This window comes from Cervus elaphus, chromosome 31 (genome assembly GCF_910594005.1).
Source record: "Cervus elaphus chromosome 31, mCerEla1.1, whole genome shotgun sequence".
In the NCBI taxonomy this organism is placed as follows: Eukaryota; Metazoa; Chordata; class Mammalia; order Artiodactyla; family Cervidae; genus Cervus; species Cervus elaphus.
The window spans coordinates 22,589,864-22,607,476 of NC_057845.1; positions in this window are offsets into that span (position 1 = coordinate 22,589,864).

Sequence of the window (17,613 nt, forward strand, 5' to 3'; positions counted from 1 at the left end):
TATACTAAGTACCCAGGCCTTCAGGATACAGAAATAGCAATAAGAACTACTATTTTCTGAACATCTCAATGTTTGTGGGACTGTCCATGTTTTATTGTTAGTCCTTAAGCCATGTCTGGAAATGAGTATAATTATACCTATTTTATGAAGGGAAAAAATGAGACTAAGTCAGGACTTGAACTCAAATATCGCTGATTCAAAAACCCATATTCATCTCACTAATCCACTTAAATCATATTTTAGAGATAAACTAAAAAGATTTATTAATGATAAGGACAGCATAACAAGCTGGAAAGACTGGAGATCTAGGAAGCAGGAATTCTAGTACTGGCCCTGACAAACTAGACATGATCTTGGAAGGACACTTTATTTATTTCAGGTTTATGTATAAATCCCCATAAAGTGGAAGTGTATTCAATTATTTTTGTGATCCTTCCCTTCCGATTTTAAATATTACTGAATGCTTTCATTTCTGCTCTGAAAATTTTATACAGCTGACTTGATAATTCACTTTTCAGAGATTCTGTAATGTTTTCAATTATTATTCTGCCCTCTCTTTTTTTTCCCTCCTCTCTAGGTAGCTTATCAATTAAGTTCCAAAACGAAAAAGAGAGGTATTGGTTACCTAATCTGGGGGGAAGTTAAATGAACTCTCAATGGATTCCCAAAAACGTCAAGCAACTTCTAAGATGGATGATTCCAGCTCTACTTTCTGACTTTCCATTTGGCATTGGTCCTTGAACACGACACTATAACGATGTTCTCAATTTGGTGATTTTAAAATATTTTAATCTTAATTAAAGAATAAAGAAAAAGTTGTGTTTGCTGAGCTCGAATGCCCGCCAAGTGTGAGAAAACTATATCTCAGCTGTATGTACTGTTACACAGTGTTCTTGGAACTTCTCATGTGTCATTCTGTCTGTTCATGTGCAATCTGATAACTAACTACAATTAGCAAATGAAATATTTATATATGCTACTGCATAGTCAGTCCATATGTGCAAAATATTGCAAGTTCCTCAGTAGCATTTAGCATCACCCACTGTTCTGTTCGTTTCCTGAAATGGACCTTATGCTGTCTTATGAAGTATACCCCCAAAGCTTGCAATTTCCTTGTTTCGAGTGTTTATAGTAGAGCTCGTCAGCCTTGGTAAGGTGACCAGTTTGTTCTCTAAGGGAAGTCAGCATCACCAACACAGAGTTCTCTTTCCTTTTCCTCTGTGTTAACTTACAAGCTACACTGTGTCCGCAAAAGCAGTGTTTCGCCATGTGGGCTAGCTGGTTACAGTTTTATTTAGAAAAATTCTGATCATTGTCCAAGCACAAGTAATTGCAAATGCACACAGAGAGCCTCATAAAGGATTTTCAAACCATCAACAGATACATACTCTATAACCAGCACATGGACAATAAGAAAAGCTTGTTGACTTAAAAAATTTCCTGAAACTGAAAATCCATAAATGGAAGGAAAGCCAGCCTCTGATTCACTTCTGAATTAAATCAGGGGACATCCAACAGTTGAAGGAATGTGGGGCAGCTACCCTCAATAAAATATTGGTACGTAGGTCCACAATCCCTCCTGAGGTTGATCCCATTACACGGAGTAAAGATGGAGAGTGAGAGGCGCTCAGATCCTACTTGAAATCTTAAGTTTGCATGTAACTTTATTTATCAGAAAACTTGAAGCTTTCTCAATTAAATCGCAGTGAGTGAGAGAGAGAGAGAAGGAAAAAGAGGGAACAGAGAAGAGGGTAAGTGAAGAAGAAAGTGAGATGACCGACATACCCCTGACTGGGTTCTGGTATGTGTGCTACTGAGCTAATGATACAGTCAGTCCACATTACTGAAGGGTGATGACCAGAGAAAGATCCTGTTTGTTAGACCAGGATAAATAAGAATGCCTCTTTCCAAGCACAGCTAATGTTTTGTTCCTGGGGATATCAATGCCATTAATTTCTGACCCGTATATCTTTCTAGAATATAAACCTTGTTGATAATGCAAAGTCTCTCGATGCCTACAAGTCCCCAGCTCTTCAGAACAACCTTGAAAAGAAGGTAATTTATACAACAAGAATGGTGGCATGTCACTGGATTTTGAAGCGGGGAAGGATGCATTCTTTCCCGTCTTTTTATATTTTGTGGTGAGATAGTTTAAAACGCTCCTGCTGCCTCAAACTGTCTCCTTCAAGAGGTGACCATGAACTGGGCTCAGAAATGATTTGAACACTTAACATTTTCAAGGACAAAAAATGTCTTCCAACGTGGGAGAGAGAGAAGGGAAGAAAGAATGATTTTATCACTCTGCTTTTCTCCTACCCGGCCAAACTTAGAGACACAAGAAAAATTGAAAAATGGAGATTCCAACACAGAGCTTGCAGTGCCTAATTGTATGCTGTAGAAATTAATGGCATAAATGCTTACTGAGGAATAAAAATATGCAGTGCTATTTAAGCATTGGTTTAAACAAATATAGCTTATTTTCAGTTAAGAGTGCTAATGTGGCCACTCGCAGCCAAATCTCTTCACAGAGCCTGTCGGCCACACTGTTTTCCCCACCGTGACAGATTGGGTTTAATTGAAAAGTTGCTAGTTTAGAGCTGTCCCTGAAAACTTGTATGGTGAAATAGAATCAGCTTGGTGATTGTCCTTCAGTCTATTTTTACATAGCCTCTTTATCCTGGTCATCATTTTTTTTAGAAACTAATATGAATATTTCCCATAGCCATCAAAACCATTTAACAAGGGGGAGTACTTACTTGTACTTAAAAATGTTCAAAGTCTCTGGATGCTTGCCATTCCTGATTCTTGTTTTTCGCCATCAATGAACTTTCTGTGCCCTATTTATGACATGGGGTGGTTTTTAAAGAGCTATTTGAAACCCAGCTAGTGTGCCATCAGAAGGAATAGCACTGAGTAAACTGAAATAACTTCTCCAGGAGAGTGAGAGAATTGAGAATAAGGTGAAAGGTAGGAAATTAAGGAGGTAATGAATCTAACTGTCCCAGTTGGGAATTCTCATTGCCATATTTATTTAAATCATTTTCCTCAAATGTCTATTTCTGTGCATAGTACTGTTCAAAGATAAACTGAAGCATATTTAAAAATTTGAGGTTTTATTTAAGCAAAAGTCAATTTGAAGAGCAGCCTGCAACCTAGCAGGCTTCCCAGGTGGCGCTAGTGGTAAAGTGCTAACACACAGGTTCGATCCCTGGGCTGGAAAGATCCCCTGGAGGAGGAAATGGCAGCTCACTCCAGTGTTCTTGCCTGGAGAATCCCATGGACTGAGAAGCCTGGTGGTCTAAGATCCATGGAGTCTCAGAGATTGGCCAGGACTGAAGTGACGCAGCACACACAACACACATCCAACCTAGCAGATAAAAAGGGGTTTTGAGGAGCTGTTGATTAATGAAATGTTACTTTCCTTTAGAGGATGGCAGGAATTTATCAGGCAGGTTTAAGATTCCATGCCTGGGAGAGCTGTAGCCGTAGTTAGGTAAGTTTTGATTTGGTGACATAGAGCTTTAGCATAAGCAACTCCATTTTGAGCCTGCTGTATTGTTTTTAACATTACTCTTTGTGACTTTGTGTATCTTCAGTGGCAAAACTGGTCTCAGTACATTGTCATCTCATGGTAAAAATTCCTTCACAAAATTTATCAGGAGATTTCTATGTTGAAAGCCACTCTGTGTCCAAACTTTATGAGCCTTTTCAAGGAAAATAGAAGGCCAGGTTGACATCCATAAGTAGTAACTTGTCTCTATTTCAGTAAATATGAATGAGTAATTAGTATGACTGAAGTCTAAAGGATCCCAGAGTCTGTTACTCAAACTTTGCTGCATGAACCAACATCACTTGGGGGCTTATTGGAAATGCAGGTTACCAGGCCCTTCCCCAGACTGACCAAGTCAGACCCTGTAATTTAACAAGACCCCCTACCCACAGTATGCTATTAAAACTACAGAAGCACCTTCCCAAATGAATACGTGTGAGATCCGTGAGTGAATTTCTGGGAAAATTTTGGGGGTCTAGAAAATGTCCCTTACTTTTGTTTTTCTAATTTTTAACCATATAGTTAAATCTGCTGAACAGATGGTTACATTTAGATTTTTTTTTTTTTAAAGGTCTTGGAAAGGCAGCCCATTTTTGGACAGCAGATAGAATTTCAACCACCTAGGTACTACAGTCTATTTGGATGCAGGAAATAACACCCAAAGAGCAAGCCCTGAGGACTATGTGGAATGATGACAAACTCAATTGCACACAGGTGTAGGGGACACAGTAAGTAGCTGTTGGGCTGACAATATTAGCATCAGCTATGTAAGCATAATTATTGGTCAAGGGCAGATTGTTGTAAAACAGCTAATAAACAGGAAGCATTAACTTCCCTCTCACAGGGCCTTTGCAAAACCAATATTAGGCCTATGTGTTCTGTACATGTATTTTCTCTGAAGCCAATTAACCTCTTTATTGGAAAACAAGAGCTTCGTTATTGTTGAATGTGGCAGCTAATCCTTTCATTGAGTATGAGTGGAATGAGTTGTGTTTACTTCACTGACTGACATTCCCACACAATTAAAAGAAAGATTAATTGTTTAATTTCCTCTACATTGGTGCTAGTGAAGGCTAGGAGATCCATAAAACTAAAAACTATAGTTTTTCATTCACCCAAGGCCAAGGGAGCTGCGGAAATTTATTTTTGGACAGTATATATCTTTTTATTATCCTGACCATGTAAGGATGGGTGAGGGCTTTGGGTATCTTTGTAAAATCAATTTTTATTATATTTCTTCCATATAACTTTGAAGGTTCAGACCAAGATAAGATACGAGCCTATAGATTTGTCAAATTACTTTGATGTTTCAGACTTCAACGTTTTGGCTGACACATGTAAGGTAACACATGTAAGATGCCAATGGAAAAGAATAATGAAAATATAGGCAATGACTACTTTAGTAGACACACCAAACTGGACATATATTTCATAATTACAATTTGTACAAAGTTGCAGGAAGAAATTTCATAAGCCAAAGTATGAAGTCATTGACCTTGCTGAATTTACTTGGAACCCAAGTAAAAGAGACTCAAAAACCAGGATGTGAAAGCATGAGGATAGCAGCTCTCTGCATGTGAGTTTGTGTGTTTGTGTGTGTACTGCATTATTCTTGTTATTTTATATTCATATTCCATCATCCGACCCTTGTCTTCAGTTCCTCAAATCTTTTAGATTCCTTAGCTCTAATGCCCCATTTCTTCTGTCTTAACTCTCTTCTGTATATATCCAAGTTAAAGTCTATTCATCTCTATTTCACTCCTACAGTTGAAATCTCTTTTTTTCCCCCTTATTTTTGAAAGCTGCTCCAGTGCCTGAAGTTGTAGAGATACAAATATCCAAGCTTGGCCCCTAGATCAGTGTTGCTCAATAAAAGATAAAGTGAGCTATGTTATTTTAAATTAAATTATAATTTGAAATTTTCTAATAGCCAGGTTAAAAAGTGAAAGAAATTCATTTTAATAGTATTTGTATTTACCCAATATATCCAAATGATTATCATTTCAACATGTAATCAAAATAAAAGTATTATTGTGATATTTTTACATTTTTTGGGGATTTGAAATTCTGCATGTATTTCACATTTACAGTATATCTCAGTTCAGATTAGCACCACTTGAAATGCTCAGTAGTCACATGTGACAAGGCACTTATATCATCAGAAGATAAACTTTATATATACACAAAGGTCTTAATTTTGCCATGAATGTGAAATGCTGTTTACAAAAATAATATTATGCATTTTAGACCCAGGGAAGATTCATCTTCATCAGTGTTCACCAAGAACATCACATTATTTGTTGAACTACTGACAGTCTGAAAAATGTCATGAACTCTTTTTAATCTTATCATTTCTTGTTAAAAATTTAAAAACTTTCAGCTGGGTGGACACAGCTACATCTTTTTTTCTTCATTCATTTTTGGTTGAGGGGTGTATGGGAGAGCACATTGAAGCTACTTAATCTGACTCACTTCTCTAAAAAGGCCCCCTGCACACACATCTTCTCATTTGTAGTCTTGCAGAAAAACCAAGGGACTTGGATAATTCAGCCTGAAAAATGCAGCTTTCACCATTTTTATTATGTTTTCCATTATGGTTTAATAAAATTACAGCTTTGGCTATCCTTAGCATGTTACAGTATCTCTAAAATACTTGTGATGTCTGTACCCTACCCTCCTTTTAAAGCTTTCCTCTGCCTCCTGAGAAGAGATACGCACAATATACCTTATTAGTCAGAAAAGCCCACGGGATAGCTTCTCTTTCAAGTACTTTCAAAATCTCCTATGTTTGTTCTGCCAATTCTGGCTGCCTTTATCAAGTGAAAGAACATAATTCTCATTGTCAACTTTATGATCTAGATCACAGAGTAAGCTCTAAAATGGGCTTATCAAAGGCAGCTCATACTATCTGCTAGGGCACAAGTTACAAAAACTGTTAGGAAATAGAGGAACTCCCCGTTAAAGGAAGGGGCTTCCCAGGTGGCTCAGCGGTAAAGAATCTGCCTGCAATGCAGGAGACATGGGTTCGGTCTCTGGGTCTGGAAGATCCCTGGAGAAGGAAATGGCAACCCCCTCCAGTATTGTTGCCTGGAGAATCCCACGGCCAGAGGAGCCAGATTGAGCATGCAAGCCCATTCAAAACAACAACAAGAACAACAACCACAACCACCACAACAAAAGAAATTTGAAAACTCAAACCTATGAAACAGATCCATTAGGGAGGGTTTTTCCCTATCTCAAAATAACTCTTTTCACCCCAGGCTTGCTTTACATCAAGTTCTCTCTCTCTTCCTTGCATTTAAGTATTTGTTTATAAATCAATAACTACTTCAAAGGGAAACTGGAGAAAAGAGAAAATTAAAGCTAAAGTGATGGGAATTGGTGCCAAATTGAGATTAGTCGAAAGGGAAGATAAACCATTTCTAAACTTACTGTCAAAGGGGAAATTAGATCGCCATTTAAAGACTCAGGTTCTGCTCATTTCACCTTAACATGTACCTGAACGAATTATGAGTGAAATTCTACAATGACCTTACTTAAAATTAATTCTTGACCCACTACCATTACATATGTCCACAGAGAGGGAGCTTTTTAGTTTCATTCCAGACAACTCTGCAGTGTCTCTGTGAGATGATGGCTACTGATTAATGTTTGTCTGAGGAGTGTAACTGCACGTTTTAAAAGCTGCTGGAAAGCCAATTCTTACCAAAAACAGCTGCGAAACCAGACTGACTTTTAACCTCCCCTGTTGAACACAGGAACTCTTGGCACAATTACAGTGCAAGTAGCACAGAACCTATGGGGTTACCATTATAGAAACAGACTCGGCCAGCAGGAAATGTTTACATCCTGCATGAAACCCTGATGTTTGACATGAAACCGGAACTGCTCGCCATGGTTTCAGAAAACAAAAGTCTCCATCTTTGAATTCACCCCATAGTCCAAACAAGCAAATATTCCTCTTTCCTTACCATCAAATCCCTCCCCTCCAACCACTCCTTTCTTTGAACTGTTTCTATGTTCTGTAGACACAGAAAATAAACAGCCCGGCAATGCTCTGTGTAATGAAATGCAAGCCACTTCCACCAAGGATCACACTCAATAGCAACACAACAAAAAGAGAGGGATTCTGGGTTGGTTAAGGCAATTCCTCAAGCATCTCTTAAGTAGGGAAATTATGTTTTCATAAAAATGAACCACAGAAGTAAGACAGTGAGTTGTGCTATTAGCTTACTGAATTTGAGCCTTGGAACTCAAGAGAAAGTAGACATGCTGCCTTTTACCAGATTCTCCATGATCAAACATAGTTGTGTGGAGAGGGTAGAAATGAGAGAGAAAAACCTGGGTTGAGCAGGTGAGGATATAGAAGAGAGAAGTTAAAGCCCTTTTCCAGTCTGTAGCAGCCCTTGGCAATGCTATAGCATCAGAAAACCACCTGGCCACCCAGCTTCCTGCCAGTAACTAGACAAAGGAAGGAGATTATTAAAGCTCCCAAAGGACTGTTAATTAGTTTAATGAGCAAAGTACACCTGATACCCTTGGTTATTGCCCATCCTCCACCAGCAAAATATTAAAGGGATAGGAAACTCAGAAGTGGGCTCTGTTTGTCATCTCTCAACATGGCTGATATGACACTTAAAAAAAAAAAAAACAACACTAGAAATCTGTGGAATCATGTAAATGCTCTATGTTACTTAAAAGAAAATACCAGGAACCTTGACCCTATCTTTAGGATATACATGAATTATTTTAGAACTTTCTATAGTCTTCAAAATAGTTTCCTACTGTCAAAGATAGTAATAGTAATATGGGCAAATTGAACAATAAATAAATTTAAGTGCATTTAGTTTTTGGATCAGACTTAGCTCAAGATATCTTCTTAATCAAGCTATTTAAAAAATGTTCATTGTTAGGGAAAGCTTTGGTAACCTAACAACTAAGTTGATGACCCTATGAATTTCAAAAATAGTAAGATCAAATTATGTTTTAATCATCAAAATGTAGTTAGCTATATTTCTGTCTCTTTTTTAAGTTCTCTTAATATCATGAAATATATCAATGGTTCTCATATTCTGGTTATTTTCTCACTACTGCTATTTTGTTTTCAACTTTTCTCATCGAGTTGGCATTCAACGGACTCCCACCGTAACATATTTTAGTCCTTCTCAGACTTTGCTGAATGCTCCCTACATTGAAAGTCTACTAAAATTTGCCAGTGATGCTAGGGTGCTGTTATTCAGTCACACTTAATTCTTGGTTGATCACATCTGGAACCATAGCTTTATATAACTTCTGTATTTATCATCTGTCAAACTTTTAATATATCCCCAGGCCCAACCTTTTCAGACTTCCCATATTACACTTCTACATAGATGCCTAATGGACTTATGAAACTTACTTTTTTAAACTTTCATTTTATATTGGAGTGTAGCTGATTAGTAATGTTGTGATAGAGTTTCAGGTGGACAGCAGAAGGACTCAGCTATGTGTCTCCCTCAAACCCCCCACCCATCCAGGCTGCCAGATAGCGTTCAGCAGAGTTCTCTATCTTCCACAGTGGGACGTTGTTTGTTAACCATTTTAAACACAGCAGAGGATACAAGTCAATCCCAAACTCCCTAATTATCCCTTCTTCCCATTCTTCACTCCCGGCAACTATAAGTTCATTCTCTAAGTCTGTGAGTTTGTTTCTGATGAAACCTACTTTACCTGAAGGCTTTCTCATCTCAGTAAATGGCAACTCTATTCTTCCTGTTGCCCCAAACCTGAAATCTTCCTTGATCTTCCTCTCTTTCTCTCATAGTCAATGTACATAAATTACGATAGCTCCAATTTCCAAATACATCTGGAATCTGGCTCTTTTTCACACCATCATGCCCACAATCCTTAGTCCAAGCCAGCATCATTTCTCTTCTGGATTGCTGTAATATTCCCAAATGGTCCTCCTGCTCCTATCCATGCTCAGAAACACCCCATGGCTTCACATATCACTTAGAATAAACTGCAAAGTCCAAGTCCAGGATATAAATCCCTCCCTGAGCTGTCCCTCTTCTTCCTGCTCTCGTCTCCCTTCTCCTTTTTATTCACTCGATTTCAGACACTCTGTGCTCCTTGAGTCCTTTGCTATGTTGACTTTCTTTGATTTGTCCCTCAAGGTCCTCCCTTCATGTTTCCGTTTTTCTTCCATGCCTCGGTAGGAGGAAAGTTAGGGACTCCATCAGTGGGTGCCTTAGCCCTCAGGTTCCAGCCAAGAGGCATCACTGCTAAGAAGTCAGAGGAAGATAGGACAGAGTTTGTATCCACTAGCTTTCTCCCTGAGGCTTTCCTTATTAAAAGGAGTCCAGTTCTATAAAGCAGCCCTCTCTGCACATTCCTCTCTGTCTTGGGATTCCTGCCACCAGTCTAGCACCCCATCCCTTCAGGCCTGATGTGAATAATAGAGACCCACTGTTACTAGTCATACACACTGCATTTTCCCCAACAACTTTGTTGCACTGTCTTTGCTCTTTACTCAGAGACTTGTGATGAGGCTCTACTCAAATCACTCTTCAGAGACCCTGACTGATATAAATTCCCAGCACTATCCTGCTTCAGGATCTCAGACCCTTGCACTCACTCTTCCCCATACCAGGTGCATTTATTTCCCTGATAGCCCCATGGCTCATTTCCTTTCATCACATCTGCCTCTGTTCAAATGCCATCCCAAGAAAGAGGCAGTCCTTGACTATTCTAAGTAAAATAATACAATCCCCCCTCTATCCCGTTGCCTTGTTCATTTTTCCCTTCATAACATATCTAACCCACGTGTGTCATGTATCTATTTGCTTATTGCCTACATCCTCCTTGCATCTAAGAGTGCAAAGGATGCTCTATTTGAAAAGAATCTATGTTGAACTCTGAAGTGTCCTTCTAGTCTAGAGCAGAACTTGGAGTATATTAGGCACACACTTATCATATGATAAATGAATGAATAAAAAAGTAAATGAATGCACTTTGAATAACCTGAGCAGAGGATTTAGTCAATGAGAGTACTGCAAGGGATCCATTTTTGTAGCTGGATTCTGAAATCTGAGGAAGCACAACATATCAAGGGTCCAGTGTTCCTTCTTCCCAAGTGATTTCTGGATCATTTCTAATCTTATGATATCTAGTACTCAGTCTTTTTTCCACTGTTCTTTGAACTCTGCTTGCATAAACCAAGTGAAAGAAGTCAACTCTGAAAGACGTAAATAGAGAGTTTGAAGAGAGAATGAGAAGTGAACCAGGTGAAGTCGGGCAAGCAGAGCTGAGGAAGTCAGCAAGAGAAGGCGAATGAGGAGAACAGGAATGAGGGGAGCGAGAGTGAGTCCAGATTTAGCAAGAGGAAAGCATTCTGCTCCATAGTCACCTGGAATTGGTAGTCAATCCATTTCTCCTGATTTATTTTCAGGAACAACATAAAAAGATGGGTTCATAAATAAAATAAGTGTGGGTTCATAAATGTTACTTATGATGAAGTATATTTAAGACATAAATATGTTTAATGAGCAGTTCATTTTCAAGACTATGGAGCCAAAGCAGGTCATAGAAAATAAAAGCCAGTAGAGCTGCAAAAATCAAGAAACCTTTCCTTAAAATCATTGAGTCACAAACAGACAAAGTGAGTAACACAACCTCAAATCATTGTGAAACTTAATGGCAGTTATGAGTTTCAGGAACTGCACACACATTTTATGTTTTTGTCAATTTCCCTTTATTTTCATAAGTAGCATCACTGAACACTTTGCATTAAAATATGCTTTTGTGGATGAGAATCACCTAATGATGTATTAAAAAAATCTGTTTAGATCTTCAATTCAGATGCTAGGAGTGCAATATAAAACCTCAAATTTATTGACTATCTTCTATGTGTTAATCACTTATTTAATATATTTCAGACTCCTGATTCCTGCCCTGAAGGAATTAACAGTTTAATAAAGAAAACAAGTGTTTTTTAAGTAGTGATTATTATCAAAGGTGTTTTACTAGTAACATGAATAAAGTCTGTGAGAACCTGAACACAGAAAAGGGTAATATTTCAGGGAGGAGAATCAAACTAGCAAAGGCTCAACAAACATTTTAAAGGAAGTAATATTTAAGTTGAAAATTATTTTTTCAACAAGAGTTTGGAAAATGACATCACTTGGTTAAAGAAAACAGCAAGGAAGAGCAGCAAAGGTTTTCAGAAAATAGTGAGAATAGACAAAAAAACATGAAAAGGCAAAAAGAACTTGTAACATCAAGGCACCTTAAGGCTAGGTCAAGTCACGTGAAAAAACGAAATGACCACATGTGTTATATAAATGAAATTATGTACAAATGAATAAGAAGTGACAGATTTGAAAAACATTTCAGAGTTAGACTTGACAAGACACAATAACTGATTGGATTTGGATGGAGAGACGAGAGAAGTAAATTTGGCTCCTAAATTTCTACCTTGGGGAACTGACTGTATAAAAGCATTCTTAACTAAAATATTGAACAGAGTAAGGGGACAGGTTTGAAGAGTTGGATGATGAGTGTAGCTTCTTACACAATGTAGAACTTCTACAAGTTCTTGGTGGAGATGTCCATTAGAAAGTTAGAAACACAAATCTGGATGTTTAGGGTATGCAGTCCTGCAGGTATAGATTTGTGCCTGATTATATAGGTGTAACTATCCATGAGGCTAATTCACATAACTGATGAAATCAGCGAAGTGTGCAAAATCAAGGAAGGAGATATGAGTCCTTGGACTAAACACAGATCTGAGGGTATGTGTTGGGTCGCAGAGATTGTGGCCCTGTATAATTCTAGGAACACCATTCATTTAGGCGATGAAGTGAGTGGTATCTACTGTAATTGTTCACTAGCTAGCCTGAGACTGGAGAAAGTAAACCACATAGAATACTTCAAGAGGGAGAGAGGTGACTGGACGGCCATGAGGGACAACCAAATAAGAGAGGCTGAGGAAGGAAAAGAATCAAAACATATGTGTATCTGAGTGGGAATTGTCAGAAGGGGTGAGAGGAAAACCAGAAGTGTATTATTTAAAAACGGAGGTGCCATTTTCAAAGGAGGCATAATCAACAGTGTTAAATTCTATGGAAAGGTCAAGGGCAATGCAGAATTGAAGGAGTTCTTTGTACCTGGAAACTAGGAGGTGACTGCTGGTGCCAGGAAGACTGAGATGGGGTATAGTTCAGAAGTCAGAGTTCAGTTCAGTTCAGTTGCTCAGTCGTGTCCGACTCTTTGTGACCTTATGAACTGCAGCACGCCAGGCTTCCATGTCCATCACCAACTCCCAGAGACTACTCAAATTCATGTTCATCATGTTGGAGATGCCGTCCAACCATCTCATCCTCGGTTGTCCCATTCTCCTCCCACCTTCAATCTTTCCCAGCATCAGGGTCTTTTCAAATGAGTCAGCTCTTTGCATCAGGTGGCCAAAGTATTGGAGTTTCAGCTTCAACATCAGTCCTTCCAATGAATATTCAGGGCTGATTTCCTTTAGGATGGACTGGTTGGCTCTCCTTGCAGTCCAAGGGACTCTCAAGAGTCTTCTCCAACACCACTGTCCAAAAGTATCAATTCTTTGGCACTCAGCTTTCTTTATAGTACAACTCTCACATCCATACATGACTACTGGAAAAACCATAGCTTTGACTAGAGGGACCTTTGCGGGTAAAGTAATGTCTCTGCTTTTTAATATGCTCTCTAGGTTGGTCATAAGTTTTCTTCCAAGGAGCAAGTGTCTTTTAATTTCATGGCTGCAATCACCATCAGCAGTGATTTTGGAGCCCCCCCAAAATAAAGTCTCTCACTGTTTCCATTGTTTCCCCATCTATTTGCCATGAAGTGATGGGACCAGATGTCATGATTTTTGTTTTATGAATGTTGAGTTTTAAGCCAATCTTTTCACTCTGCTCTTTCACTTTCATCACGAGGCTCTTTAGTTCTTCACTTTCTGCCACAAGGATGGTATCATCTGTATATCTGAAGTTATTGATATTTCTCCTGGCAATCTTGATTCCAGCTTGTGCTTCTTCCAGCCCAGTGTTTCTCATGATGTACTCTGCATATAAGTTAAATAAGCAGGGTGACAATATACAGCCTTGAGGTACTCCTTTTCCTATTTGGAACCAGTCTGTCATTCCATGTCCAGTTCTAACTGTTGCTTCCTGACCTGCATACAGATTTCTCAGGCAGCAGGTCAGGTGGTCTGGTATTCCCATCTCTTTAAGAATTTTCCACAGTGTGTTGTGATCCACACAGTCAAAGGCTTTGGCGTAGTCAATAAAGCAAAAGCAGTTTTATTTTTGTAACTCTCTTGCTTTTTCAATGATCCAGCAGATGTTGGAAGTTAGAGTGAGGTAGGTCAAATAATGATTTGGAAAAGAGAAAACTTAAGTAACGTGTGGAAACGATAAGTTCTTCATTGTTTCTATTCAGATTATTCCTTTGACTCTTGCATAAGATCCAATGGCATTGTGTAGAAATTATACATATATATATATGTATAATTTTAAATATATGTTTTAAATTAAAGAACAGACATTAAAGTTTTGCTCTTATAATTTTTACTTGACTCTACAACTTCCATTTTACTGACTTTTTGTGTATATTTCTGTGGACACAGCTACAGTAGAAGTATCTATCTCTATGCTAACTTTAGATGATTAGTAGTAGTGTCTTGGAGAGCTGTGTTCAGAAGGATCCTGAGAGTTTCTATAAACGCAGCTCGAAAGTCCCAAATGTATCTGTTACAGAGAAAGAGCTGGGAATGCAGCATGTTCATTTTCAGAACAGGGAGATTTTTTCGTCTGTCTTTATAGCCCAATACCTTGTGCAGTGTCTGGTTCTGTTTATTGCCATAAATAGTGGCTGAGTGAACGGGTAAACAGATAAGTTAATATACTCTGAATTACAGTAAACTTGAGTTGGGTCTTGATCAATTTGACTTGGTGAATATTTCTCAGTCCAATGTCATTATCTCCTAATGGGGCCATAAGTAATTTGCTGCAAAAAAAAAAAAATTGCAAAACCTTGCCAGTGACTACATTGAAAACAATGCATTGAACTTATGGTGTATAATAACTACATTCTCACTCAAATTCCAGCTTGATTTCTTGAGTGAAAGATGAATGGGATGATTCAGAGCTGAATTTCTAAGAAGCATAAGATGTTCTGTTACATGCAGCTGTGGTGGTGTTTTCCAAACAGGATTTTCCCATCAATAAGGCACAAAGAAAATCATGAAAAGTGTTGAATATCTAGATATTGGGAAGAGGGAAATGTCAGGTGAAAGACGGCATCCCAGGCAATGGGAACAATAGAAGGTGCTCAGCATGAGAAGGACCTGCTCTAAGCGAGTTGAGAGGACTGGGATGCTCTGTAGAGATGCTGCAGAAGTATGAAAAGATAAGGTCTCTCTACTGCCATTCATTGGGTGAAAATATCGGGAAATATGCTTTTCATTCACCTGGAGAAAAGGAATTTGATTTCTATTTAATGAAAGAGTTGGTGTGCCTTAATACTAGGCAAAATAATAATAATAATAGTCATAATAGGAATAAAAGTCACTCAGGAAGTTTGGAGATTGGTTCAGCAAGGGCAATGTCATGGAAACATTTACTGGTCAAATTTTTCAGTCCAGCCTCCTCCAAAAATGAATAGCTATTATCCCAACAGCCCATGAAATGCATACAATATAAGTAAGTAATATAATTTTGTCATTCGAGGTCATGCTAACCTTCTTAAAGATAGAGCCAAGTACTCCCTAAGTTAATCATCACTTATTTTGGAGTTGGTGGCTATTTTGGCTTGAAGAGTTGTTACGAACAAGCATGTGAAAGGCTGCTGAAATGTTACATTTGTTTATGTAAGGTCAGACTAACCCAGAGGTCTTCAAGTATTATAAAGTGAGAAAAGTTTAGATAGGTCCACAGTTGTGTGTGTGATTGTGTAAAAGATAAGCCATTCTTTACTACCCTACAAGGTCACACTACTCTTAAAGTTAAGTGCACTTTACAGAAATAATATCCATTCAATTGAATGTGAAATAGACTTGATGCATAGCATGTCTAAGGTTATATTTCAGAACAGTCATTTCGGTGTATAAAAGCGACAAACTTATATATTGAGAGTAGTGTCAAATCTTCAGAATTACTTTAAGACATCACAAAGAGAGCCCTCAATTATGAAGTTTTCTATTTCACTGACTCATGTCTAAACAATCAGCATATGTCTTGGTGAAGAGCAGACTACTGGCCTGAAAATTAACAATTAATTTTATATTAAGTTTGGCAGAATGGGAACGGCACAGTCAATAGTGCTAGCAAACAGCATGATTTATAGATCACTTTTAATTAAACATGAATTCTTTAAAGTTATTTAAAAAATGAACACATTACATTTGGTTTCTTTATCATTAATATTTTAGTAGGGGTATTGTGGGTGCATTTTTATACATCTGTGTATTTTTTTTAGATTTTGTCCATCTGTCCTAGATGGCTAAATGCCACTATCTGTATTAAAACAATGATCACAAAGATAAATGACCCAAAGGAGACTTTCAGAACAATTGATAATGAGACTGAGATAAATTTGATATTTTAAGTGATCTTTCTCAAAGAACAGTGTGTTATTTGGAAGCAGCCATTCAATTTTTTTTTCAATATTAAATATTTGTCAGCTCTTATAATTGAAATTTGAGCTAAAAATTTATGACTAAGTAAAATTCAGGGAGAGAGACTATTTCTATATGTCAAGCTTGGATGAAGAATCTTCAATAGGAAAGCTGCCATTTCTTTTTTCCTTCAGATAAGCATTTTCTTTTTCTTAGTGGAAGGTCAGTTTAGAAGTCTATGGAAGGATTTAAGATAATTGGCTCTAAATTGAAAAATTTCAATAAACTCAAGATACCTGATCTCAAACATTGCTTTCTCAAAGATGTACAGCTCAAGAAATAATGTAGCAAAGGAAGCATGGAATGAAAACACGAATAACAGGGAAACAATTCCCTCTAGAAATTTAGAGACAAAACACAAAGTTTAACAAGGTGGAGCCACAAAGAAGAAATGACACTATATATATTTAACTTTAGACAAATATTATAATAATAGCACTCTAAATCTAAGTCATAGTCTGTGAATTATTTGATAAATATTTTATTTAAGATATACTAGTAGAATATTTATTAGTTTCCAGGCACTGTGCTGTTACTGAGCATACAATGGCAAGTATAGACAGAAGAGATTCCAGATCACTTCAAGCTTTACAGGCCAGTGAGGGGGACAGACAATATAATAGTACTGGAAGGTGCACAATTACAAATGTTGCCCCACTGGCTCTAAAGGAAAAGTATAGGGGTTTATGACAAAGAAATATGGCACTAAGGAGTAAAAGGATGTTTGAGGTTGGTTTAGAGGTTGAATAGAAATTAACTAGGTGAAAAGGGCACTCTCAAATAATGTTTATTAATAAATGAAAATAAATTCCAGGTACTTGTCGCTGTGGCTGGAGAACAACATGAATTGCCTGAAAATTTGAAAATCGGTGAGGCTGAAGAACCAAGAGCCAAGTTCAGTCGATTCAGGAAACGTAGGTACAGACCAAACCAGTTCGGAGTGTTGGTCTTTGTCTCAAGAACAAGGAGAAGCCATGGAAGAATTTAAGCAGGGAGAAATGATCCGTGTATGTTTTCAAGAGCTCCCTGCAGCTGTAGGATGCAGGATGGATTCCAAGAGAATCCGAGTGGCTATGGGTAGAAGAGTTCTAAAGAGTAGCTGTGAGGAAAAAGTGTTGTAGCTCAGACTTGGCTAGTAGGGATGATGGAGATTAAGACAAGTGGATGGTTATAAAGTCAATAGGAAAGTAAAAGAGAAAATATTTAGCAATTGTGCTGATCAAGATTCTTGGTTGAAAACAACAAAAACAACTCTAGAAAAAGAGAAATTTACTGGAAGCATATCAAGAAGCTAGCAGAATTGAAGGGAAATTGGAAAATTGAATTTGGGAAACAAATGAGAACAAGAGAAGCGAAGATAGCCAAGAACACAGCCAAA